Source organism: Schistocerca serialis, chromosome 9 (assembly GCF_023864345.2).
Source record: "Schistocerca serialis cubense isolate TAMUIC-IGC-003099 chromosome 9, iqSchSeri2.2, whole genome shotgun sequence".
NCBI classification, from domain to species: Eukaryota; Metazoa; Arthropoda; class Insecta; order Orthoptera; family Acrididae; genus Schistocerca; species Schistocerca serialis.
In genome coordinates, this window is record NC_064646.1 from 445,479,722 (window position 1) to 445,498,297 (window position 18,576).

Consider the following 18,576-nt stretch of genomic DNA (forward strand, 5'->3'; position numbering starts at 1 on the left):
AGGAAGAAGTGGAGTCCTGTGCAGGAGGAAGTGCATTCTGAACTGAAATGGAATCCATATTGCTGTTAACGTGGCGACCAGTGTGAGCTTCCTGGGAGTGAGCAACCTCTTGGTGGCTGTCTAAAGACGGATTCGCCGGGATGCTACTGGCCACCGGTACTTCTGTAGTAGGAACAGCGATGCCGGCCAGACTGGAAGTGTCCATGGGCGTATCTAGATCAGTGTCCGAAGCCCTGGGATCTGTGACCACGTCAGGTTGCACCGCCGCGGCCGTGGTCGAGCGGACTGCCGCTACATATGTGAGAGGCAGTGTCGACATCCTGTTAGTTGCCGTCCTTTCGCCAGGTGGTAATTGCGTCACTCGTCGCTGCATACACTGAGCGCGAACGTGATCAGTGGCCCCACAACCTGCACAAGTTCTAGGTTGACCGTCGTACATAACGATCGCCCTGTATCCACAAATAGTGAGATATGACGGGATGTGTCTCTTCAACTCTATCTTGACCTGACGAACACCGTTCAAAACAGGGACTTTGAAAGACAACCACTTTTCGGCAACATTGCTAATGACCTTACCATAGCTGTCCAAAGCAGCGTTGATGTGTTCCGCGGGTACTTCAAACGGTAGTTCGAATATTCGAACGGTGCGGACACCAAACCCTGCATGAGACACGAGAACCTCTCCAACATTCCCATCACAATGCTTAAACTTCAAACGACCACTACAAGAGTCAATTATTTGTTCACAGATTTCGGCAGATTTAAACTTTATATAGGCAGTGCTGCTAACTATCGATAAATGGACTCCAAGAATGTCATCAAAGGATCGTTTCAAAGCTTCCTCAATCCACGATTCTAATTCAAACGATTTTGGTCTTGCATAGTTTGAATCAAACACAAACTTCAAAGTATCCCGTCGTGTTAAGTGACTCATGTTGGAATCCTACACATAGTCCAAACAATAACACGTCACTGTGTACAGCAAAGGCGGCACTCACCACAACAGCCAGCAGCAGCGGCGACGTAAGCACCACACGTCCGCTCACCACGGCCGCCGAGGGCCGACTATCACTGGGGCTACAACACAGTGCTCTCAGTTAGCGGTATTCACTTTGCTGCAAACCAGTGGTGGCCACAGAAACATACGATCGCCACCTGATGCCATACTGCGACTTTGGCACCTGACTACCAATGCTTCGTGCTATTCTTGTTTCATATGCTACGCTTACATGCACATCAACCGGCTCTGGTCGTCGAGAAAACGCGGGAAAACGCGCGCCTTGCCTTCTGCTACCTGTCGAACAGCGAGAGCAGATGCGTGGCAAGCTCTAAGCTCTGCAGGCGCACTGCGGCCACGCAGCTGGACGAGAGGTACCTTCCTTGGGAGCTTGCTCAGCCATGGAGAACACGTTTCGTAGCGAATTGCACTTGTCTCGTAGAAAGAAATGCTGCCACTGGCCCTGTGGCGCAACGGATAACGCGTCTGACTACGGATCAGAAGATTCCAGGTTCGAATCCTGGCGGGGTCGGCATTTTGTTAGTTGCCGACGCGTAGCTGGCCAGTGGATTTCGTATGTCGCCGCATCGTGGAGTGCTTTGTTGCTCCTGTGCATCTCGCAGCTGCATGTCGACTCGATCGTGGTAAATATCGCTGCCTGCAAGCGTCAGCGTAGCGTCAGTCGAGCAAAGTCGAGACAAGTCAAGCTGAGAGCTGTAGGAGATGATACGCAATTAAATACAGGCGTGTGAAAGCGACGCAGACAACACTTTCCAAGTGTCCCACGTCACGTGGCGCAGAGCCGGCGCAACCCCAGCCAGCAGAGTGGCGCAGTGGAAGCGTGCTGGGCCCATAACCCAGAGGTCCGTGGATCGAAACCACGCTCTGCTAAAATTATTTCTTTTGCGGACTGTGTCGAGCTCGATTATTACGCCCACAGCGTCGGCTGGGGTGCTTTGATTCAGCGTTAACAGCAAACCCCGTAATTCTGAAGTGTGAAGAATGCGAGAACCACTTCCTAAGATGTAGCATTTTTTAAGATTTCGCACCAACTACACTCCACGATCGCAAAGTTAATGCTCTTACGACCCCCATACGCGCAACACTCGAACAGGTTTGTGAGATAAAAATCGCATCTCCCCGGCGGGGAATCGAACCCCGGTCTCCCGCGTGACAGGCGGGGATACTAACCACTATACTACCGAGGATGCGCTGTACACACATGCCTGTGTGCGAGAGATATGGTGCTAGTAGCCGCAAACGTCCTACACTAAGTTCGGCGAGTGATAGAGCAGCAATTAAAAATCGGATGTGCCTCCCCGGCGGGGAATCGAACCCCGGTCTCCCGCGTGACAGGCGGGGATACTAACCACTATACTACCGAGGAAGACGCAGCTAGCGTCTCGAATGCACAATTATGTTACTCAAATAGCTGATACATCTCAAACCTAGCCTCCTGTTGCTGTCAGAGACAGCTGCTAAGAATTGAAAGTATGCCCCAGGTGAGGCTCGAACTCACAACCCCGGCATTGCTCACGGCTACTGCCTTATAAGTACCGTGCGCTAACCAATTGCGCCACTGGGGCTACAACACAGTGCTCTCAGTTAGCGGTATTCACTTTGCTGCAAACCAGTGGTGGCCACAGAAACATACGATCGCCACCTGATGCCATACTGCGACTTTGGCACCTGACTACCAATGCTTCGTGCTATTCTTGTTTCATATGCTACGCTTACATGCACATCAACCGGCTCTGGTCGTCGAGAAAACGCGGGAAAACGCGCGCCTTGCCTTCTGCTACCTGTCGAACAGCGAGAGCAGATGCGTGGCAAGCTCTAAGCTCTGCAGGCGCACTGCGGCCACGCAGCTGGACGAGAGGTACCTTCCTTGGGAGCTTGCTCAGCCATGGAGAACACGTTTCTTAGCGAATTGCACTTGTCTCGTAGAAAGAAATGCTGCCACTGGCCCTGTGGCGCAACGGATAACGCGTCTGACTACGGATCAGAAGATTCCAGGTTCGAATCCTGGCAGGGTCGGCATTTTGTTAGTTGCCGACGCGTAGCTGGCCAGTGGATTTCGTATGTCGCCGCATCGTGGAGTGCTTTGTTGCTCCTGTGCATCTCGCAGCTGCATGTCGACTCGATCGTGGTAAATATCGCTGCCTGCAAGCGTCAGCGTAGCGTCAGTCGAGCAAAGTCGAGACAAGTCAAGCTGAGAGCTGTAGGAGATGATACGCAATTAAATACAGGCGTGTGAAAGCGACGCAGACAACACTTTCCAAGTGTCCCACGTCACGTGGCGCAGAGCCGGCGCAACCCCAGCCAGCAGAGTGGCGCAGTGGAAGCGTGCTGGGCCCATAACCCAGAGGTCCGTGGATCGAAACCACGCTCTGCTAAAATTATTTCTTTTGCGGACTGTGTCGAGCTCGATTATTACGCCCACAGCGTCGGCTGGGGTGCTTTGATTCAGCGTTAACAGCAAACCCCGTAATTCTGAAGTGTGAAGAATGCGAGAACCACTTCCTAAGATGTAGCATTTTTTAAGATTTCGCACCAACTACACTCCACGATCGCAAAGTTTATGCTCTTACGACCCCCATACGCGCAACACTCGAACAGGTTTGTGAGATAAAAATCGCATCTCCCCGGCGGGGAATCGAACCCCGGTCTCCCGCGTGACAGGCGGGGATACTAACCACTATACTACCGAGGAAGACGCAGCTAGCGTCTCGAATGCACAATTATGTTACTCAAATAGCTGATACATCTCAAACCTAGCCTCCTGTTGCTGTCAGAGACAGCTGCTAAGAATTAAAAGTATGCCCGAGGTGAGGCTCGAACTCACAACCCCGGCATTGCTCACGGCTACTGCCTTATAAGTACCGTGCGCTAACCAATTGCGCCACTGGGGCTACAACACAGTGCTCTCAGTTAGCGGTATTCACTTTGCTGCAAACCAGTGGTGGCCACAGAAACATACGATCGCCACCTGATGCCATACTGCGACTTTGGCACCTGACTACCAATGCTTCGTGCTATTCTTGTTTCATATGCTACGCTTACATGCACATCAACCGGCTCTTGTCGTCGAGAAAACGCGGGAAAACGCGCGCCTTGCCTTCTGCTACCTGTCGAACAGCGAGAGCAGATGCGTGGCAAGCTCTAAGCTCTGCAGGCGCACTGCGGCCACGCAGCTGGACGAGAGGTACCTTCCTTGGGAGCTTGCTCAGCCATGGAGAACACGTTTCTTAGCGAATTGCACTTGTCTCGTAGAAAGAAATGCTGCCACTGGCCCTGTGGCGCAACGGATAACGCGTCTGACTACGGATTAGAAGATTCCAGGTTCGAATCCTGGCAGGGTCGGCATTTTGTTAGTTGCCGACGCGTAGCTGGCCAGTGGATTTCGTATGTCGCCGCATCGTGGAGTGCTTTGTTGCTCCTGTGCATCTCGCAGCTGCATGTCGAGTCGATCGTGGTAAATATCGCTGCCTGCAAGCGTCAGCGTAGCGTCAGTCGAGCAAAGTCGAGACAAGTCAAGCTGAGAGCTGTAGGAGATGATACGCAATTAAATACAGGCGTGTGAAAGCGACGCAGACGACACTTTCCAAGTGTCCCACGTCACGTGGCGCAGAGCCGGCGCAACCCCAGCCAGCAGAGTGGCGCAGTGGAAGCGTGCTGGGCCCATAACCCAGAGGTCCGTGGATCGAAACCACGCTCTGCTAAAATTATTTCTTTTGCGGACTGTGTCGAGCTCGATTATTACGCCCACAGCGTCGGCTGGGGTGCTTTGATTCAGCGTTAACAGCAAACCCCGTAATTCTGAAGTGTGAAGAATGCGAGAACCACTTCCTAAGATGTAGCATTTTTTAAGATTTCGCACCAACTACACTCCACGATCGCAAAGTTAATGCTCTTACGACCCCCATACGCGCAACACTCGAACAGGTTTGTGAGATAAAAATCGCATCTCCCCGGCGGGGAATCGAACTCCGGTCTCCCGCGTGACAGGCGGGGATACTAACCACTATACTACCGAGGATGCGCTGTACACACATGCCTGTGTGCGAGAGATATGGTGCTAGTAGCCGCAAACGTCCTACACTAAGTTCGGCGAGTGATAGAGCAGCAATTAAAAATCGGATGTGCCTCCCCGGCGGGGAATCGAACCCCGGTCTCCCGCGTGACAGGCGGGGATACTAACCACTATACTACCGAGGAAGACGCAGCTAGCGTCTCGAATGCACAATTATGTTACTCAAATAGCTGATACATCTCAAACCTAGCCTCCTGTTGCTGTCAGAGACAGCTGCTAAGAATTAAAAGTATGCCCGAGGTGAGGCTCGAACTCACAACCCCGGCATTGCTCACGGCTACTGCCTTATAAGTACCGTGCGCTAACCAATTGCGCCACTGGGGCTACAACACAGTGCTCTCAGTTAGCGGTATTCACTTTGCTGCAAACCAGTGGTGGCCACAGAAACATACGATCGCCACCTGATGCCATACTGCGACTTTGGCACCTGACTACCAATGCTTCGTGCTATTCTTGTTTCATATGCTACGCTTACATGCACATCAACCGGCTCTGGTCGTCGAGAAAACGCGGGAAAACGCGCGCCTTGCCTTCTGCTACCTGTCGAACAGCGAGAGCAGATGCGTGGCAAGCTCTAAGCTCTGCAGGCGCACTGCGGCCACGCAGCTGGACGAGAGGTACCTTCCTTGGGAGCTTGCTCAGCCATGGAGAACACGTTTCTTAGCGAATTGCACTTGTCTCGTAGAAAGAAATGCTGCCACTGGCCCTGTGGCGCAACGGATAACGCGTCTGACTACGGATCAGAAGATTCCAGGTTCGAATCCTGGCAGGGTCGGCATTTTGTTAGTTGCCGACGCGTAGCTGGCCAGTGGATTTCGTATGTCGCCGCATCGTGGAGTGCTTTGTTGCTCCTGTGCATCTCGCAGCTGCATGTCGAGTCGATCGTGGTAAATATCGCTGCCTGCAAGCGTCAGCGTAGCGTCAGTCGAGCAAAGTCGAGACAAGTCAAGCTGAGAGCTGTAGGAGATGATACGCAATTAAATACAGGCGTGTGAAAGCGACGCAGACGACACTTTCCAAGTGTCCCACGTCACGTGGCGCAGAGCCGGCGCAACCCCAGCCAGCAGAGTGGCGCAGTGGAAGCGTGCTGGGCCCATAACCCAGAGGTCCGTGGATCGAAACCACGCTCTGCTAAAATTATTTCTTTTGCGGACTGTGTCGAGCTCGATTATTACGCCCACAGCGTCGGCTGGGGTGCTTTGATTCAGCGTTAACAGCAAACCCCGTAATTCTGAAGTGTGAAGAATGCGAGAACCACTTCCTAAGATGTAGCATTTTTTAAGATTTCGCACCAACTACACTCCACGATCGCAAAGTTAATGCTCTTACGACCCCCATACGCGCAACACTCGAACAGGTTTGTGAGATAAAAATCGCATCTCCCCGGCGGGGAATCGAAACCCGGTCTCCCGCGTGACAGGCGGGGATACTAACCACTATACTACCGAGGATGCGCTGTACACACATGCCTGTGTGCGAGAGATATGGTGCTAGTAGCCGCAAACGTCCTACACTAAGTTCGGCGAGTGATAGAGCAGCAATTAAAAATCGGATGTGCCTCCCCGGCGGGGAATCGAACCCCGGTCTCCCGCGTGACAGGCGGGGATACTAACCACTATACTACCGAGGAAGACGCAGCTAGCGTCTCGAATGCACAATTATGTTACTCAAATAGCTGATACATCTCAAACCTAGCCTCCTGTTGCTGTCAGAGACAGCTGCTAAGAATTAAAAGTATGCCCGAGGTGAGGCTCGAACTCACAACCCCGGCATTGCTCACGGCTACTGCCTTATAAGTACCGTGCGCTAACCAATTGCGCCACTGGGGCTACAACACAGTGCTCTCAGTTAGCGGTATTCACTTTGCTGCAAACCAGTGGTGGCCACAGAAACATACGATCGCCACCTGATGCCATACTGCGACTTTGGCACCTGACTACCAATGCTTCGTGCTATTCTTGTTTCATATGCTACGCTTACATGCACATCAACCGGCTCTGGTCGTCGAGAAAACGCGGGAAAACGCGCGCCTTGCCTTCTGCTACCTGTCGAACAGCGAGAGCAGATGCGTGGCAAGCTCTAAGCTCTGCAGGCGCACTGCGGCCACGCAGCTGGACGAGAGGTACCTTCCTTGGGAGCTTGCTCAGCCATGGAGAACACGTTTCTTAGCGAATTGCACTTGTCTCGTAGAAAGAAACGCTGCCACTGGCCCTGTGGCGCAACGGATAACGCGTCTGACTACGGATCAGAAGATTCCAGGTTCGAATCCTGGCAGGGTCGGCATTTTGTTAGTTGCCGACGCGTAGCTGGCCAGTGGATTTCGTATGTCGCCGCATCGTGGAGTGCTTTGTTGCTCCTGTGCATCTCGCAGCTGCATGTCGACTCGATCGTGGTAAATATCGCTGCCTGCAAGCGTCAGCGTAGCGTCAGTCGAGCAAAGTCGAGACAAGTCAAGCTGAGAGCTGTAGGAGATGATACGCAATTAAATACAGGCGTGTGAAAGCGACGCAGACAACACTTTCCAAGTGTCCCACGTCACGTGGCGCAGAGCCGGCGCAACCCCAGCCAGCAGAGTGGCGCAGTGGAAGCGTGCTGGGCCCATAACCCAGAGGTCCGTGGATCGAAACCACGCTCTGCTAAAATTATTTCTTTTGCGGACTGTGTCGAGCTCGATTATTACGCCCACAGCGTCGGCTGGGGTGCTTTGATTCAGCGTTAACAGCAAACCCCGTAATTCTGAAGTGTGAAGAATGCGAGAACCACTTCCTAAGATGTAGCATTTTTTAAGATTTCGCACCAACTACACTCCACGATCGCAAAGTTTATGCTCTTACGACCCCCATACGCGCAACACTCGAACAGGTTTGTGAGATAAAAATCGCATCTCCCCGGCGGGGAATCGAACCCCGGTCTCCCGCGTGACAGGCGGGGATACTAACCACTATACTACCGAGGAAGACGCAGCTAGCGTCTCGAATGCACAATTATGTTACTCAAATAGCTGATACATCTCAAACCTAGCCTCCTGTTGCTGTCAGAGACAGCTGCTAAGAATTAAAAGTATGCCCGAGGTGAGGCTCGAACTCACAACCCCGGCATTGCTCACGGCTACTGCCTTATAAGTACCGTGCGCTAACCAATTGCGCCACTGGGGCTACAACACAGTGCTCTCAGTTAGCGGTATTCACTTTGCTGCAAACCAGTGGTGGCCACAGAAACATACGATCGCCACCTGATGCCATACTGCGACTTTGGCACCTGACTACCAATGCTTCGTGCTATTCTTGTTTCATATGCTACGCTTACATGCACATCAACCGGCTCTGGTCGTCGAGAAAACGCGGGAAAACGCGCGCCTTGCCTTCTGCTACCTGTCGAACAGCGAGAGCAGATGCGTGGCAAGCTCTAAGCTCTGCAGGCGCACTGCGGCCACGCAGCTGGACGAGAGGTACCTTCCTTGGGAGCTTGCTCAGCCATGGAGAACACGTTTCTTAGCGAATTGCACTTGTCTCGTAGAAAGAAATGCTGCCACTGGCCCTGTGGCGCAACGGATAACGCGTCTGACTACGGATCAGAAGATTCCAGGTTCGAATCCTGGCAGGGTCGGCATTTTGTTAGTTGCCGACGCGTAGCTGGCCAGTGGATTTCGTATGTCGCCGCATCGTGGAGTGCTTTGTTGCTCCTGTGCATCTCGCAGCTGCATGTCGACTCGATCGTGGTAAATATCGCTGCCTGCAAGCGTCAGCGTAGCGTCAGTCGAGCAAAGTCGAGACAAGTCAAGCTGAGAGCTGTAGGAGATGATACGCAATTAAATACAGGCGTGTGAAAGCGACGCAGACAACACTTTCCAAGTGTCCCACGTCACGTGGCGCAGAGCCGGCGCAACCCCAGCCAGCAGAGTGGCGCAGTGGAAGCGTGCTGGGCCCATAACCCAGAGGTCCGTGGATCGAAACCACGCTCTGCTAAAATTATTTCTTTTGCGGACTGTGTCGAGCTCGATTATTACGCCCACAGCGTCGGCTGGGGTGCTTTGATTCAGCGTTAACAGCAAACCCCGTAATTCTGAAGTGTGAAGAATGCGAGAACCACTTCCTAAGATGTAGCATTTTTTAAGATTTCGCACCAACTACACTCCACGATCGCAAAGTTAATGCTCTTACGACCCCCATACGCGCAACACTCGAACAGGTTTGTGAGATAAAAATCGCATCTCCCCGGCGGGGAATCGAAACCCGGTCTCCCGCGTGACAGGCGGGGATACTAACCACTATACTACCGAGGATGCGCTGTACACACATGCCTGTGTGCGAGAGATATGGTGCTAGTAGCCGCAAACGTCCTACACTAAGTTCGGCGAGTGATAGAGCAGCAATTAAAAATCGGATGTGCCTCCCCGGCGGGGAATCGAACCCCGGTCTCCCGCGTGACAGGCGGGGATACTAACCACTATACTACCGAGGAAGACGCAGCTAGCGTCTCGAATGCACAATTATGTTACTCAAATAGCTGATACATCTCAAACCTAGCCTCCTGTTGCTGTCAGAGACAGCTGCTAAGAATTAAAAGTATGCCCGAGGTGAGGCTCGAACTCACAACCCCGGCATTGCTCACGGCTACTGCCTTATAAGTACCGTGCGCTAACCAATTGCGCCACTGGGGCTACAACACAGTGCTCTCAGTTAGCGGTATTCACTTTGCTGCAAACCAGTGGTGGCCACAGAAACATACGATCGCCACCTGATGCCATACTGCGACTTTGGCACCTGACTACCAATGCTTCGTGCTATTCTTGTTTCATATGCTACGCTTACATGCACATCAACCGGCTCTGGTCGTCGAGAAAACGCGGGAAAACGCGCGCCTTGCCTTCTGCTACCTGTCGAACAGCGAGAGCAGATGCGTGGCAAGCTCTAAGCTCTGCAGGCGCACTGCGGCCACGCAGCTGGACGAGAGGTACCTTCCTTGGGAGCTTGCTCAGCCATGGAGAACACGTTTCTTAGCGAATTGCACTTGTCTCGTAGAAAGAAATGCTGCCACTGGCCCTGTGGCGCAACGGATAACGCGTCTGACTACGGATCAGAAGATTCCAGGTTCGAATCCTGGCAGGGTCGGCATTTTGTTAGTTGCCGACGCGTAGCTGGCCAGTGGATTTCGTATGTCGCCGCATCGTGGAGTGCTTTGTTGCTCCTGTGCATCTCGCAGCTGCATGTCGACTCGATCGTGGTAAATATCGCTGCCTGCAAGCGTCAGCGTAGCGTCAGTCGAGCAAAGTCGAGACAAGTCAAGCTGAGAGCTGTAGGAGATGATACGCAATTAAATACAGGCGTGTGAAAGCGACGCAGACAACACTTTCCAAGTGTCCCACGTCACGTGGCGCAGAGCCGGCGCAACCCCAGCCAGCAGAGTGGCGCAGTGGAAGCGTGCTGGGCCCATAACCCAGAGGTCCGTGGATCGAAACCACGCTCTGCTAAAATTATTTCTTTTGCGGACTGTGTCGAGCTCGATTATTACGCCCACAGCGTCGGCTGGGGTGCTTTGATTCAGCGTTAACAGCAAACCCCGTAATTCTGAAGTGTGAAGAATGCGAGAACCACTTCCTAAGATGTAGCATTTTTTAAGATTTCGCACCAACTACACTCCACGATCGCAAAGTTTATGCTCTTACGACCCCCATACGCGCAACACTCGAACAGGTTTGTGAGATAAAAATCGCATCTCCCCGGCGGGGAATCGAACCCCGGTCTCCCGCGTGACAGGCGGGGATACTAACCACTATACTACCGAGGAAGACGCAGCTAGCGTCTCGAATGCACAATTATGTTACTCAAATAGCTGATACATCTCAAACCTAGCCTCCTGTTGCTGTCAGAGACAGCTGCTAAGAATTAAAAGTATGCCCGAGGTGAGGCTCGAACTCACAACCCCGGCATTGCTCACGGCTACTGCCTTATAAGTACCGTGCGCTAACCAATTGCGCCACTGGGGCTACAACACAGTGCTCTCAGTTAGCGGTATTCACTTTGCTGCAAACCAGTGGTGGCCACAGAAACATACGATCGCCACCTGATGCCATACTGCGACTTTGGCACCTGACTACCAATGCTTCGTGCTATTCTTGTTTCATATGCTACGCTTACATGCACATCAACCGGCTCTGGTCGTCGAGAAAACGCGGGAAAACGCGCGCCTTGCCTTCTGCTACCTGTCGAACAGCGAGAGCAGATGCGTGGCAAGCTCTAAGCTCTGCAGGCGCACTGCGGCCACGCAGCTGGACGAGAGGTACCTTCCTTGGGAGCTTGCTCAGCCATGGAGAACACGTTTCTTAGCGAATTGCACTTGTCTCGTAGAAAGAAATGCTGCCACTGGCCCTGTGGCGCAACGGATAACGCGTCTGACTACGGATCAGAAGATTCCAGGTTCGAATCCTGGCAGGGTCGGCATTTTGTTAGTTGCCGACGCGTAGCTGGCCAGTGGATTTCGTATGTCGCCGCATCGTGGAGTGCTTTGTTGCTCCTGTGCATCTCGCAGCTGCATGTCGAGTCGATCGTGGTAAATATCGCTGCCTGCAAGCGTCAGCGTAGCGTCAGTCGAGCAAAGTCGAGACAAGTCAAGCTGAGAGCTGTAGGAGATGATACGCAATTAAATACAGGCGTGTGAAAGCGACGCAGACGACACTTTCCAAGTGTCCCACGTCACGTGGCGCAGAGCCGGCGCAACCCCAGCCAGCAGAGTGGCGCAGTGGAAGCGTGCTGGGCCCATAACCCAGAGGTCCGTGGATCGAAACCACGCTCTGCTAAAATTATTTCTTTTGCGGACTGTGTCGAGCTCGATTATTACGCCCACAGCGTCGGCTGGGGTGCTTTGATTCAGCGTTAACAGCAAACCCCGTAATTCTGAAGTGTGAAGAATGCGAGAACCACTTCCTAAGATGTAGCATTTTTTAAGATTTCGCACCAACTACACTCCACGATCGCAAAGTTAATGCTCTTACGACCCCCATACGCGCAACACTCGAACAGGTTTGTGAGATAAAAATCGCATCTCCCCGGCGGGGAATCGAACTCCGGTCTCCCGCGTGACAGGCGGGGATACTAACCACTATACTACCGAGGATGCGCTGTACACACATGCCTGTGTGCGAGAGATATGGTGCTAGTAGCCGCAAACGTCCTACACTAAGTTCGGCGAGTGATAGAGCAGCAATTAAAAATCGGATGTGCCTCCCCGGCGGGGAATCGAACCCCGGTCTCCCGCGTGACAGGCGGGGATACTAACCACTATACTACCGAGGAAGACGCAGCTAGCGTCTCGAATGCACAATTATGTTACTCAAATAGCTGATACATCTCAAACCTAGCCTCCTGTTGCTGTCAGAGACAGCTGCTAAGAATTAAAAGTATGCCCGAGGTGAGGCTCGAACTCACAACCCCGGCATTGCTCACGGCTACTGCCTTATAAGTACCGTGCGCTAACCAATTGCGCCACTGGGGCTACAACACAGTGCTCTCAGTTAGCGGTATTCACTTTGCTGCAAACCAGTGGTGGCCACAGAAACATACGATCGCCACCTGATGCCATACTGCGACTTTGGCACCTGACTACCAATGCTTCGTGCTATTCTTGTTTCATATGCTACGCTTACATGCACATCAACCGGCTCTGGTCGTCGAGAAAACGCGGGAAAACGCGCGCCTTGCCTTCTGCTACCTGTCGAACAGCGAGAGCAGATGCGTGGCAAGCTCTAAGCTCTGCAGGCGCACTGCGGCCACGCAGCTGGACGAGAGGTACCTTCCTTGGGAGCTTGCTCAGCCATGGAGAACACGTTTCTTAGCGAATTGCACTTGTCTCGTAGAAAGAAATGCTGCCACTGGCCCTGTGGCGCAACGGATAACGCGTCTGACTACGGATCAGAAGATTCCAGGTTCGAATCCTGGCAGGGTCGGCATTTTGTTAGTTGCCGACGCGTAGCTGGCCAGTGGATTTCGTATGTCGCCGCATCGTGGAGTGCTTTGTTGCTCCTGTGCATCTCGCAGCTGCATGTCGAGTCGATCGTGGTAAATATCGCTGCCTGCAAGCGTCAGCGTAGCGTCAGTCGAGCAAAGTCGAGACAAGTCAAGCTGAGAGCTGTAGGAGATGATACGCAATTAAATACAGGCGTGTGAAAGCGACGCAGACGACACTTTCCAAGTGTCCCACGTCACGTGGCGCAGAGCCGGCGCAACCCCAGCCAGCAGAGTGGCGCAGTGGAAGCGTGCTGGGCCCATAACCCAGAGGTCCGTGGATCGAAACCACGCTCTGCTAAAATTATTTCTTTTGCGGACTGTGTCGAGCTCGATTATTACGCCCACAGCGTCGGCTGGGGTGCTTTGATTCAGCGTTAACAGCAAACCCCGTAATTCTGAAGTGTGAAGAATGCGAGAACCACTTCCTAAGATGTAGCATTTTTTAAGATTTCGCACCAACTACACTCCACGATCGCAAAGTTAATGCTCTTACGACCCCCATACGCGCAACACTCGAACAGGTTTGTGAGATAAAAATCGCATCTCCCCGGCGGGGAATCGAACTCCGGTCTCCCGCGTGACAGGCGGGGATACTAACCACTATACTACCGAGGATGCGCTGTACACACATGCCTGTGTGCGAGAGATATGGTGCTAGTAGCCGCAAACGTCCTACACTAAGTTCGGCGAGTGATAGAGCAGCAATTAAAAATCGGATGTGCCTCCCCGGCGGGGAATCGAACCCCGGTCTCCCGCGTGACAGGCGGGGATACTAACCACTATACTACCGAGGAAGACGCAGCTAGCGTCTCGAATGCACAATTATGTTACTCAAATAGCTGATACATCTCAAACCTAGCCTCCTGTTGCTGTCAGAGACAGCTGCTAAGAATTAAAAGTATGCCCGAGGTGAGGCTCGAACTCACAACCCCGGCATTGCTCACGGCTACTGCCTTATAAGTACCGTGCGCTAACCAATTGCGCCACTGGGGCTACAACACAGTGCTCTCAGTTAGCGGTATTCACTTTGCTGCAAACCAGTGGTGGCCACAGAAACATACGATCGCCACCTGATGCCATACTGCGACTTTGGCACCTGACTACCAATGCTTCGTGCTATTCTTGTTTCATATGCTACGCTTACATGCACATCAACCGGCTCTGGTCGTCGAGAAAACGCGGGAAAACGCGCGCCTTGCCTTCTGCTACCTGTCGAACAGCGAGAGCAGATGCGTGGCAAGCTCTAAGCTCTGCAGGCGCACTGCGGCCACGCAGCTGGACGAGAGGTACCTTCCTTGGGAGCTTGCTCAGCCATGGAGAACACGTTTCTTAGCGAATTGCACTTGTCTCGTAGAAAGAAATGCTGCCACTGGCCCTGTGGCGCAACGGATAACGCGTCTGACTACGGATCAGAAGATTCCAGGTTCGAATCCTGGCAGGGTCGGCATTTTGTTAGTTGCCGACGCGTAGCTGGCCAGTGGATTTCGTATGTCGCCGCATCGTGGAGTGCTTTGTTGCTCCTGTGCATCTCGCAGCTGCATGTCGAGTCGATCGTGGTAAATATCGCTGCCTGCAAGCGTCAGCGTAGCGTCAGTCGAGCAAAGTCGAGACAAGTCAAGCTGAGAGCTGTAGGAGATGATACGCAATTAAATACAGGCGTGTGAAAGCGACGCAGACGACACTTTCCAAGTGTCCCACGTCACGTGGCGCAGAGCCGGCGCAACCCCAGCCAGCAGAGTGGCGCAGTGGAAGCGTGCTGGGCCCATAACCCAGAGGTCCGTGGATCGAAACCACGCTCTGCTAAAATTATTTCTTTTGCGGACTGTGTCGAGCTCGATTATTACGCCCACAGCGTCGGCTGGGGTGCTTTGATTCAGCGTTAACAGCAAACCCCGTAATTCTGAAGTGTGAAGAATGCGAGAACCACTTCCTAAGATGTAGCATTTTTTAAGATTTCGCACCAACTACACTCCACGATCGCAAAGTTAATGCTCTTACGACCCCCATACGCGCAACACTCGAACAGGTTTGTGAGATAAAAATCGCATCTCCCCGGCGGGGAATCGAACTCCGGTCTCCCGCGTGACAGGCGGGGATACTAACCACTATACTACCGAGGATGCGCTGTACACACATGCCTGTGTGCGAGAGATATGGTGCTAGTAGCCGCAAACGTCCTACACTAAGTTCGGCGAGTGATAGAGCAGCAATTAAAAATCGGATGTGCCTCCCCGGCGGGGAATCGAACCCCGGTCTCCCGCGTGACAGGCGGGGATACTAACCACTATACTACCGAGGAAGACGCAGCTAGCGTCTCGAATGCACAATTATGTTACTCAAATAGCTGATACATCTCAAACCTAGCCTCCTGTTGCTGTCAGAGACAGCTGCTAAGAATTAAAAGTATGCCCGAGGTGAGGCTCGAACTCACAACCCCGGCATTGCTCACGGCTACTGCCTTATAAGTACCGTGCGCTAACCAATTGCGCCACTGGGGCTACAACACAGTGCTCTCAGTTAGCGGTATTCACTTTGCTGCAAACCAGTGGTGGCCACAGAAACATACGATCGCCACCTGATGCCATACTGCGACTTTGGCACCTGACTACCAATGCTTCGTGCTATTCTTGTTTCATATGCTACGCTTACATGCACATCAACCGGCTCTGGTCGTCGAGAAAACGCGGGAAAACGCGCGCCTTGCCTTCTGCTACCTGTCGAACAGCGAGAGCAGATGCGTGGCAAGCTCTAAGCTCTGCAGGCGCACTGCGGCCACGCAGCTGGACGAGAGGTACCTTCCTTGGGAGCTTGCTCAGCCATGGAGAACACGTTTCTTAGCGAATTGCACTTGTCTCGTAGAAAGAAATGCTGCCACTGGCCCTGTGGCGCAACGGATAACGCGTCTGACTACGGATCAGAAGATTCCAGGTTCGAATCCTGGCAGGGTCGGCATTTTGTTAGTTGCCGACGCGTAGCTGGCCAGTGGATTTCGTATGTCGCCGCATCGTGGAGTGCTTTGTTGCTCCTGTGCATCTCGCAGCTGCATGTCGAGTCGATCGTGGTAAATATCGCTGCCTGCAAGCGTCAGCGTAGCGTCAGTCGAGCAAAGTCGAGACAAGTCAAGCTGAGAGCTGTAGGAGATGATACGCAATTAAATACAGGCGTGTGAAAGCGACGCAGACGACACTTTCCAAGTGTCCCACGTCACGTGGCGCAGAGCCGGCGCAACCCCAGCCAGCAGAGTGGCGCAGTGGAAGCGTGCTGGGCCCATAACCCAGAGGTCCGTGGATCGAAACCACGCTCTGCTAAAATTATTTCTTTTGCGGACTGTGTCGAGCTCGATTATTACGCCCACAGCGTCGGCTGGGGTGCTTTGATTCAGCGTTAACAGCAAACCCCGTAATTCTGAAGTGTGAAGAATGCGAGAACCACTTCCTAAGATGTAGCATTTTTTAAGATTTCGCACCAACTACACTCCACGATCGCAAAGTTAATGCTCTTACGACCCCCATACGCGCAACACTCGAACAGGTTTGTGAGATAAAAATCGCATCTCCCCGGCGGGGAATCGAACTCCGGTCTCCCGCGTGACAGGCGGGGATACTAACCACTATACTACCGAGGATGCGCTGTACACACATGCCTGTGTGCGAGAGATATGGTGCTAGTAGCCGCAAACGTCCTACACTAAGTTCGGCGAGTGATAGAGCAGCAATTAAAAATCGGATGTGCCTCCCCGGCGGGGAATCGAACCCCGGTCTCCCGCGTGACAGGCGGGGATACTAACCACTATACTACCGAGGACGACGCAGCTAGCGTCTCGAATGCACAATTATGTTACTCAAATAGCTGATACATCTCAAACCTAGCCTCCTGTTGCTGTCAGAGACAGCTGCTAAGAATTAAAAGTATGCCCGAGGTGAGGCTCGAACTCACAACCCCGGCATTGCTCACGGCTACTGCCTTATAAGTACCGTGCGCTAACCAATTGCGCCACTGGGGCTACAACACAGTGCTCTCAGTTAGCGGTATTCACTTTGCTGCAAACCAGTGGTGGCCACAGAAACATACGATCGCCACCTGATGCCATACTGCGACTTTGGCACCTGACTACCAATGCTTCGTGCTATTCTTGTTTCATATGCTACGCTTACATGCACATCAACCGGCTCTGGTCGTCGAGAAAACGCGGGAAAACGCGCGCCTTGCCTTCTGCTACCTGTCGAACAGCGAGAGCAGATGCGTGGCAAGCTCTAAGCTCTGCAGGCGCACTGCGGCCACGCAGCTGGACGAGAGGTACCTTCCTTGGGAGCTTGCTCAGCCATGGAGAACACGTTTCTTAGCGAATTGCACTTGTCTCGTAGAAAGAAATGCTGCCACTGGCCCTGTGGCGCAACGGATAACGCGTCTGACTACGGATCAGAAGATTCCAGGTTCGAATCCTGGCAGGGTCGGCATTTTGTTAGTTGCCGACGCGTAGCTGGCCAGTGGATTTCGTATGTCGCCGCATCGTGGAGTGCTTTGTTGCTCCTGTGCATCTCGCAGCTGCATGTCGACTCGATCGTGGTAAATATCGCTGCCTGCAAGCGTCAGCGTAGCGTCAGTCGAGCAAAGTCGAGACAAGTCAAGCTGAGAGCTGTAGGAGATGATACGCAATTAAATACAGGCGTGTGAAAGCGACGCAGACAACACTTTCCAAGTGTCCCACGTCACGTGGCGCAGAGCCGGCGCAACCCCAGCCAGCAGAGTGGCGCAGTGGAAGCGTGCTGGGCCCATAACCCAGAGGTCCGTGGATCGAAACCACGCTCTGCTAAAATTATTTCTTTTGCGGACTGTGTCGAGCTCGATTATTACGCCCACAGCGTCGGCTGGGGTGCTTTGATTCAGCGTTAACAGCAAACCCCGTAATTCTGAAGTGTGAAGAATGCGAGAACCACTTCCTAAGATGTAGCATTTTTTAAGATTTCGCACCAACTACACTCCACGATCGCAAAGTTTATGCTCTTACGACCCCCATACGCGCAACACTCGAACAGGTTTGTGAGATAAAAATCGCATCTCCCCGGCGGGGAATCGAACCCCGGTCTCCCGCGTGACAGGCGGGGATACTAACCACTATACTACCGAGGAAGACGCAGCTAGCGTCTCGAATGCACAATTATGTTACTCAAATAGCTGATACATCTCAAACCTAGCCTCCTGTTGCTGTCAGAGACAGCTGCTAAGAATTAAAAGTATGCCCGAGGTGAGGCTCGAACTCACAACCCCGGCATTGCTCACGGCTACTGCCTTATAAGTACCGTGCGCTAACCAATTGCGCCACTGGGGCTACAACACAGTGCTCTCAGTTAGCGGTATTCACTTTGCTGCAAACCAGTGGTGGCCACAGAAACATACGATCGCCACCTGATGCCATACTGCGACTTTGGCACCTGACTACCAATGCTTCGTGCTATTCTTGTTTCATATGCTACGCTTACATG

General features: G+C 52.8%; 56 non-coding genes across 56 annotated transcripts; 24 read left to right on the forward strand and 32 right to left on the reverse strand.

The window, feature by feature from the left end:
* Positions 1 to 1,456: 1,456 nt before the first annotated feature.
* Positions 1,457 to 1,529, forward strand: Trnar-acg (transfer RNA arginine (anticodon ACG)). The gene has a single exon. It is a non-coding gene; the product is annotated as a tRNA-Arg (tRNA).
* Positions 1,530 to 1,816: 287 nt separating this feature from the next.
* Trnam-cau (transfer RNA methionine (anticodon CAU)) lies at positions 1,817 to 1,888 on the forward strand. The gene has a single exon. It is a non-coding gene; the product is annotated as a tRNA-Met (tRNA).
* A 245-nt stretch (positions 1,889 to 2,133) lies between these two features.
* Trnad-guc (transfer RNA aspartic acid (anticodon GUC)) lies at positions 2,134 to 2,205 on the reverse strand. The gene has a single exon. It is a non-coding gene; the product is annotated as a tRNA-Asp (tRNA).
* A 107-nt stretch (positions 2,206 to 2,312) lies between these two features.
* On the reverse strand, positions 2,313 to 2,384 carry Trnad-guc (transfer RNA aspartic acid (anticodon GUC)). The gene has a single exon. It is a non-coding gene; the product is annotated as a tRNA-Asp (tRNA).
* Positions 2,385 to 2,491: 107 nt separating this feature from the next.
* Trnai-uau (transfer RNA isoleucine (anticodon UAU)) lies at positions 2,492 to 2,583 on the reverse strand. The gene is given in 2 exon segments: positions 2,492 to 2,527; positions 2,546 to 2,583. It is a non-coding gene; the product is annotated as a tRNA-Ile (tRNA).
* A 378-nt stretch (positions 2,584 to 2,961) lies between these two features.
* Trnar-acg (transfer RNA arginine (anticodon ACG)) lies at positions 2,962 to 3,034 on the forward strand. Its single transcript has one exon. It is a non-coding gene; the product is annotated as a tRNA-Arg (tRNA).
* Positions 3,035 to 3,321: 287 nt separating this feature from the next.
* On the forward strand, positions 3,322 to 3,393 carry Trnam-cau (transfer RNA methionine (anticodon CAU)). The gene has a single exon. It is a non-coding gene; the product is annotated as a tRNA-Met (tRNA).
* A 245-nt stretch (positions 3,394 to 3,638) lies between these two features.
* Positions 3,639 to 3,710, reverse strand: Trnad-guc (transfer RNA aspartic acid (anticodon GUC)). The gene has a single exon. It is a non-coding gene; the product is annotated as a tRNA-Asp (tRNA).
* Positions 3,711 to 3,817: 107 nt separating this feature from the next.
* Trnai-uau (transfer RNA isoleucine (anticodon UAU)) lies at positions 3,818 to 3,909 on the reverse strand. The gene is given in 2 exon segments: positions 3,818 to 3,853; positions 3,872 to 3,909. It is a non-coding gene; the product is annotated as a tRNA-Ile (tRNA).
* Positions 3,910 to 4,287: 378 nt separating this feature from the next.
* Trnar-acg (transfer RNA arginine (anticodon ACG)) lies at positions 4,288 to 4,360 on the forward strand. The gene has a single exon. It is a non-coding gene; the product is annotated as a tRNA-Arg (tRNA).
* A 287-nt stretch (positions 4,361 to 4,647) lies between these two features.
* Positions 4,648 to 4,719, forward strand: Trnam-cau (transfer RNA methionine (anticodon CAU)). The gene has a single exon. It is a non-coding gene; the product is annotated as a tRNA-Met (tRNA).
* Positions 4,720 to 4,964: 245 nt separating this feature from the next.
* Trnad-guc (transfer RNA aspartic acid (anticodon GUC)) lies at positions 4,965 to 5,036 on the reverse strand. Its single transcript has one exon. It is a non-coding gene; the product is annotated as a tRNA-Asp (tRNA).
* Positions 5,037 to 5,143: 107 nt separating this feature from the next.
* Trnad-guc (transfer RNA aspartic acid (anticodon GUC)) lies at positions 5,144 to 5,215 on the reverse strand. Its single transcript has one exon. It is a non-coding gene; the product is annotated as a tRNA-Asp (tRNA).
* A 107-nt stretch (positions 5,216 to 5,322) lies between these two features.
* On the reverse strand, positions 5,323 to 5,414 carry Trnai-uau (transfer RNA isoleucine (anticodon UAU)). The gene is given in 2 exon segments: positions 5,323 to 5,358; positions 5,377 to 5,414. It is a non-coding gene; the product is annotated as a tRNA-Ile (tRNA).
* Positions 5,415 to 5,792: 378 nt separating this feature from the next.
* Positions 5,793 to 5,865, forward strand: Trnar-acg (transfer RNA arginine (anticodon ACG)). Its single transcript has one exon. It is a non-coding gene; the product is annotated as a tRNA-Arg (tRNA).
* Positions 5,866 to 6,152: 287 nt separating this feature from the next.
* On the forward strand, positions 6,153 to 6,224 carry Trnam-cau (transfer RNA methionine (anticodon CAU)). Its single transcript has one exon. It is a non-coding gene; the product is annotated as a tRNA-Met (tRNA).
* Positions 6,225 to 6,469: 245 nt separating this feature from the next.
* On the reverse strand, positions 6,470 to 6,541 carry Trnad-guc (transfer RNA aspartic acid (anticodon GUC)). The gene has a single exon. It is a non-coding gene; the product is annotated as a tRNA-Asp (tRNA).
* A 107-nt stretch (positions 6,542 to 6,648) lies between these two features.
* Trnad-guc (transfer RNA aspartic acid (anticodon GUC)) lies at positions 6,649 to 6,720 on the reverse strand. Its single transcript has one exon. It is a non-coding gene; the product is annotated as a tRNA-Asp (tRNA).
* Positions 6,721 to 6,827: 107 nt separating this feature from the next.
* On the reverse strand, positions 6,828 to 6,919 carry Trnai-uau (transfer RNA isoleucine (anticodon UAU)). The gene is given in 2 exon segments: positions 6,828 to 6,863; positions 6,882 to 6,919. It is a non-coding gene; the product is annotated as a tRNA-Ile (tRNA).
* Positions 6,920 to 7,297: 378 nt separating this feature from the next.
* Trnar-acg (transfer RNA arginine (anticodon ACG)) lies at positions 7,298 to 7,370 on the forward strand. Its single transcript has one exon. It is a non-coding gene; the product is annotated as a tRNA-Arg (tRNA).
* A 287-nt stretch (positions 7,371 to 7,657) lies between these two features.
* Positions 7,658 to 7,729, forward strand: Trnam-cau (transfer RNA methionine (anticodon CAU)). Its single transcript has one exon. It is a non-coding gene; the product is annotated as a tRNA-Met (tRNA).
* A 245-nt stretch (positions 7,730 to 7,974) lies between these two features.
* Positions 7,975 to 8,046, reverse strand: Trnad-guc (transfer RNA aspartic acid (anticodon GUC)). The gene has a single exon. It is a non-coding gene; the product is annotated as a tRNA-Asp (tRNA).
* A 107-nt stretch (positions 8,047 to 8,153) lies between these two features.
* Positions 8,154 to 8,245, reverse strand: Trnai-uau (transfer RNA isoleucine (anticodon UAU)). The gene is given in 2 exon segments: positions 8,154 to 8,189; positions 8,208 to 8,245. It is a non-coding gene; the product is annotated as a tRNA-Ile (tRNA).
* Positions 8,246 to 8,623: 378 nt separating this feature from the next.
* On the forward strand, positions 8,624 to 8,696 carry Trnar-acg (transfer RNA arginine (anticodon ACG)). The gene has a single exon. It is a non-coding gene; the product is annotated as a tRNA-Arg (tRNA).
* A 287-nt stretch (positions 8,697 to 8,983) lies between these two features.
* Trnam-cau (transfer RNA methionine (anticodon CAU)) lies at positions 8,984 to 9,055 on the forward strand. Its single transcript has one exon. It is a non-coding gene; the product is annotated as a tRNA-Met (tRNA).
* A 245-nt stretch (positions 9,056 to 9,300) lies between these two features.
* Trnad-guc (transfer RNA aspartic acid (anticodon GUC)) lies at positions 9,301 to 9,372 on the reverse strand. The gene has a single exon. It is a non-coding gene; the product is annotated as a tRNA-Asp (tRNA).
* A 107-nt stretch (positions 9,373 to 9,479) lies between these two features.
* Trnad-guc (transfer RNA aspartic acid (anticodon GUC)) lies at positions 9,480 to 9,551 on the reverse strand. Its single transcript has one exon. It is a non-coding gene; the product is annotated as a tRNA-Asp (tRNA).
* Positions 9,552 to 9,658: 107 nt separating this feature from the next.
* On the reverse strand, positions 9,659 to 9,750 carry Trnai-uau (transfer RNA isoleucine (anticodon UAU)). The gene is given in 2 exon segments: positions 9,659 to 9,694; positions 9,713 to 9,750. It is a non-coding gene; the product is annotated as a tRNA-Ile (tRNA).
* A 378-nt stretch (positions 9,751 to 10,128) lies between these two features.
* Positions 10,129 to 10,201, forward strand: Trnar-acg (transfer RNA arginine (anticodon ACG)). The gene has a single exon. It is a non-coding gene; the product is annotated as a tRNA-Arg (tRNA).
* Positions 10,202 to 10,488: 287 nt separating this feature from the next.
* Trnam-cau (transfer RNA methionine (anticodon CAU)) lies at positions 10,489 to 10,560 on the forward strand. Its single transcript has one exon. It is a non-coding gene; the product is annotated as a tRNA-Met (tRNA).
* Positions 10,561 to 10,805: 245 nt separating this feature from the next.
* On the reverse strand, positions 10,806 to 10,877 carry Trnad-guc (transfer RNA aspartic acid (anticodon GUC)). The gene has a single exon. It is a non-coding gene; the product is annotated as a tRNA-Asp (tRNA).
* Positions 10,878 to 10,984: 107 nt separating this feature from the next.
* Trnai-uau (transfer RNA isoleucine (anticodon UAU)) lies at positions 10,985 to 11,076 on the reverse strand. Its single transcript is given in 2 exon segments — positions 10,985 to 11,020; positions 11,039 to 11,076. It is a non-coding gene; the product is annotated as a tRNA-Ile (tRNA).
* Positions 11,077 to 11,454: 378 nt separating this feature from the next.
* Trnar-acg (transfer RNA arginine (anticodon ACG)) lies at positions 11,455 to 11,527 on the forward strand. The gene has a single exon. It is a non-coding gene; the product is annotated as a tRNA-Arg (tRNA).
* A 287-nt stretch (positions 11,528 to 11,814) lies between these two features.
* Positions 11,815 to 11,886, forward strand: Trnam-cau (transfer RNA methionine (anticodon CAU)). Its single transcript has one exon. It is a non-coding gene; the product is annotated as a tRNA-Met (tRNA).
* A 245-nt stretch (positions 11,887 to 12,131) lies between these two features.
* Trnad-guc (transfer RNA aspartic acid (anticodon GUC)) lies at positions 12,132 to 12,203 on the reverse strand. Its single transcript has one exon. It is a non-coding gene; the product is annotated as a tRNA-Asp (tRNA).
* A 107-nt stretch (positions 12,204 to 12,310) lies between these two features.
* Trnad-guc (transfer RNA aspartic acid (anticodon GUC)) lies at positions 12,311 to 12,382 on the reverse strand. The gene has a single exon. It is a non-coding gene; the product is annotated as a tRNA-Asp (tRNA).
* A 107-nt stretch (positions 12,383 to 12,489) lies between these two features.
* On the reverse strand, positions 12,490 to 12,581 carry Trnai-uau (transfer RNA isoleucine (anticodon UAU)). The gene is given in 2 exon segments: positions 12,490 to 12,525; positions 12,544 to 12,581. It is a non-coding gene; the product is annotated as a tRNA-Ile (tRNA).
* Positions 12,582 to 12,959: 378 nt separating this feature from the next.
* Trnar-acg (transfer RNA arginine (anticodon ACG)) lies at positions 12,960 to 13,032 on the forward strand. Its single transcript has one exon. It is a non-coding gene; the product is annotated as a tRNA-Arg (tRNA).
* Positions 13,033 to 13,319: 287 nt separating this feature from the next.
* Trnam-cau (transfer RNA methionine (anticodon CAU)) lies at positions 13,320 to 13,391 on the forward strand. Its single transcript has one exon. It is a non-coding gene; the product is annotated as a tRNA-Met (tRNA).
* A 245-nt stretch (positions 13,392 to 13,636) lies between these two features.
* Positions 13,637 to 13,708, reverse strand: Trnad-guc (transfer RNA aspartic acid (anticodon GUC)). The gene has a single exon. It is a non-coding gene; the product is annotated as a tRNA-Asp (tRNA).
* Positions 13,709 to 13,815: 107 nt separating this feature from the next.
* Trnad-guc (transfer RNA aspartic acid (anticodon GUC)) lies at positions 13,816 to 13,887 on the reverse strand. The gene has a single exon. It is a non-coding gene; the product is annotated as a tRNA-Asp (tRNA).
* Positions 13,888 to 13,994: 107 nt separating this feature from the next.
* On the reverse strand, positions 13,995 to 14,086 carry Trnai-uau (transfer RNA isoleucine (anticodon UAU)). Its single transcript is given in 2 exon segments — positions 13,995 to 14,030; positions 14,049 to 14,086. It is a non-coding gene; the product is annotated as a tRNA-Ile (tRNA).
* Positions 14,087 to 14,464: 378 nt separating this feature from the next.
* Trnar-acg (transfer RNA arginine (anticodon ACG)) lies at positions 14,465 to 14,537 on the forward strand. The gene has a single exon. It is a non-coding gene; the product is annotated as a tRNA-Arg (tRNA).
* Positions 14,538 to 14,824: 287 nt separating this feature from the next.
* On the forward strand, positions 14,825 to 14,896 carry Trnam-cau (transfer RNA methionine (anticodon CAU)). Its single transcript has one exon. It is a non-coding gene; the product is annotated as a tRNA-Met (tRNA).
* A 245-nt stretch (positions 14,897 to 15,141) lies between these two features.
* On the reverse strand, positions 15,142 to 15,213 carry Trnad-guc (transfer RNA aspartic acid (anticodon GUC)). The gene has a single exon. It is a non-coding gene; the product is annotated as a tRNA-Asp (tRNA).
* Positions 15,214 to 15,320: 107 nt separating this feature from the next.
* On the reverse strand, positions 15,321 to 15,392 carry Trnad-guc (transfer RNA aspartic acid (anticodon GUC)). The gene has a single exon. It is a non-coding gene; the product is annotated as a tRNA-Asp (tRNA).
* Positions 15,393 to 15,499: 107 nt separating this feature from the next.
* Trnai-uau (transfer RNA isoleucine (anticodon UAU)) lies at positions 15,500 to 15,591 on the reverse strand. Its single transcript is given in 2 exon segments — positions 15,500 to 15,535; positions 15,554 to 15,591. It is a non-coding gene; the product is annotated as a tRNA-Ile (tRNA).
* A 378-nt stretch (positions 15,592 to 15,969) lies between these two features.
* On the forward strand, positions 15,970 to 16,042 carry Trnar-acg (transfer RNA arginine (anticodon ACG)). The gene has a single exon. It is a non-coding gene; the product is annotated as a tRNA-Arg (tRNA).
* A 287-nt stretch (positions 16,043 to 16,329) lies between these two features.
* Positions 16,330 to 16,401, forward strand: Trnam-cau (transfer RNA methionine (anticodon CAU)). Its single transcript has one exon. It is a non-coding gene; the product is annotated as a tRNA-Met (tRNA).
* Positions 16,402 to 16,646: 245 nt separating this feature from the next.
* Trnad-guc (transfer RNA aspartic acid (anticodon GUC)) lies at positions 16,647 to 16,718 on the reverse strand. The gene has a single exon. It is a non-coding gene; the product is annotated as a tRNA-Asp (tRNA).
* Positions 16,719 to 16,825: 107 nt separating this feature from the next.
* On the reverse strand, positions 16,826 to 16,897 carry Trnad-guc (transfer RNA aspartic acid (anticodon GUC)). Its single transcript has one exon. It is a non-coding gene; the product is annotated as a tRNA-Asp (tRNA).
* A 107-nt stretch (positions 16,898 to 17,004) lies between these two features.
* Positions 17,005 to 17,096, reverse strand: Trnai-uau (transfer RNA isoleucine (anticodon UAU)). Its single transcript is given in 2 exon segments — positions 17,005 to 17,040; positions 17,059 to 17,096. It is a non-coding gene; the product is annotated as a tRNA-Ile (tRNA).
* Positions 17,097 to 17,474: 378 nt separating this feature from the next.
* Trnar-acg (transfer RNA arginine (anticodon ACG)) lies at positions 17,475 to 17,547 on the forward strand. Its single transcript has one exon. It is a non-coding gene; the product is annotated as a tRNA-Arg (tRNA).
* A 287-nt stretch (positions 17,548 to 17,834) lies between these two features.
* Positions 17,835 to 17,906, forward strand: Trnam-cau (transfer RNA methionine (anticodon CAU)). Its single transcript has one exon. It is a non-coding gene; the product is annotated as a tRNA-Met (tRNA).
* A 245-nt stretch (positions 17,907 to 18,151) lies between these two features.
* Positions 18,152 to 18,223, reverse strand: Trnad-guc (transfer RNA aspartic acid (anticodon GUC)). The gene has a single exon. It is a non-coding gene; the product is annotated as a tRNA-Asp (tRNA).
* Positions 18,224 to 18,330: 107 nt separating this feature from the next.
* Trnai-uau (transfer RNA isoleucine (anticodon UAU)) lies at positions 18,331 to 18,422 on the reverse strand. The gene is given in 2 exon segments: positions 18,331 to 18,366; positions 18,385 to 18,422. It is a non-coding gene; the product is annotated as a tRNA-Ile (tRNA).
* Positions 18,423 to 18,576: the final 154 nt, after the last annotated feature.